Source organism: Etheostoma spectabile, chromosome 9 (genome assembly GCF_008692095.1).
Source record: "Etheostoma spectabile isolate EspeVRDwgs_2016 chromosome 9, UIUC_Espe_1.0, whole genome shotgun sequence".
Classification (NCBI taxonomy): Eukaryota; Metazoa; Chordata; class Actinopteri; order Perciformes; family Percidae; genus Etheostoma; species Etheostoma spectabile.
In genome coordinates, this window is record NC_045741.1 from 30,914,300 (window position 1) to 30,916,024 (window position 1,725).

General features: G+C 43.4%; 1 protein-coding gene across 2 annotated transcripts in view; it reads left to right on the forward strand.

Moving 5' to 3' along the window:
• LOC116695489 (BTB/POZ domain-containing protein KCTD1) overlaps positions 1–1,725 on the forward strand; it is a 19,504-nt gene that overhangs the window by 3,159 nt on the left and 14,620 nt on the right. The gene's annotated exons all lie outside the window — the stretch shown is intronic.

A 1,725-nucleotide genomic window follows, 5' to 3' on the forward strand; every position in this document is an offset into this window, starting at 1 on the left:
ACACACACACACACACACACACACACGTCAAGAGATCAAGGCACACACCAAGTATAATCTTCATGCCACACACGGTGAAAGCTATGCGCGGAGCCTCCACAGAAGCATAAATCCCACTTTAGAGTTGAACAGAATACAACGAATGACTGAACAGGTTTGAGGAGAGCAGTTCGGCACACCAGTCCAGAAGACCTTTGTTCTCAGCCTGTCAGGCGCTGGCCTCTAACCAGCTTGGCCAATTGCTTCTCTCTGCTTTGCCTCTTGCCAGGCACCTGGCATTGTAAAGTAGCCTAGAAGGCAATCTGGAATAGCTGATGCTCTGAGAGAGCAAAGGCATATCTATGTGTCTGACAGATGGTCCTTGTGTTTCTTTACTTCCTGTCAAGCTCCTGACATTATCTGGCAGTCCTGGGCTACCTGGGAGCTATCATTCTGAATCATCAGCACGTCTCTAAAAAAAAACGTACCGGGTCAGGCCTGCCAGCCGGATCCCAGGGTGTCACATGCTTCAGTGTGATTGGCTCCTTGCAGAGGGAAGCCAATACCTGTCAGACTGTATTGGCGGAACAGCGGTACTATAGGTCTGGACAAATATATAACCCAAAATTAAATACTATATCAACGGGTATATTATAAGCCTCCAGTATTTTATGCTAATAAAGTACTAAGAGTAGTTACAAAACATATTAGAACCTGTTAAAGTTGCAAAAAGTTGCCTCGTTTTACACATCCAGCACACATGAAGCAACATTAGCAAATAATTTGGGGCATAAAACAAAAACAGCGAGCTGAAAAACACTGAAACTTAAAGGAACTTGAAAGTTCTCTTTGCACTACACGTCCACAACACATGGACTAGTGCACACAATTCTGAAAACTGTTTAAACAAGCATCCAGAGTGCTAAAGTCTGCACACAAAAAAAATCGTAAAATTTAGCACACTTTGTTCCCCTCGAAAACACTGGCCTTCAGAATGCCACACCCTAATCAGCAATTGGTCTTACTCAGGTCTCACCTGTTCAAAAGAGTTTATTTTTTATTTTTTATGGGCCTACAAAACAATACAAAAAATGCTTTAAACCGATCACAATTGCTTTTGGTGGCGCTAGGATGCAGCAATGATGTCCTTACGAAATAGATAACGGAGATGGCAGAAAGGGAAGAGAAAGAGACATCCCACACAGATACACGCACCGTATGTCGGGCTTCATACACACACTGTACCTCTGGTAACACAGACCAGCTGTGACTCTGCTCTAGACATTGTGCCTATGATCTCTAAAATAAGAATATTGTTTCCTGGATGGTATTTATTGGCCTCTGTTGACATCTGACAGCCACACTATTGCTGCTATTACCACTGCCACTATACTCATGCTGCATTCATGGCACCTAGGAATATCAGGGACCGCCCCGGGGATTACGTTGTTTTTCCGACTGCCATGGTCAGGATGCGTTATCTTCTTTTTTGTTATATTGGCGTTTGGCATAACAACTTGTTGCATCACTGGCACCAACTGTTGGGCGTAGCCTAGAGCATCAGGTGTGTAAAAAACATGGAGGCCACAATAACAAAAGGACACCCCAAAGCTCGTCAATTACACAAAACTTTCCTCACTACAGGTTGTACAAGAGCTCAAAACCTACTTGACTTGAATTGGTTGACTTGTTACTGGCAATAGCACGCAACTTTTCTAACTAATTTAAGTTACTCTGTTGAAACCA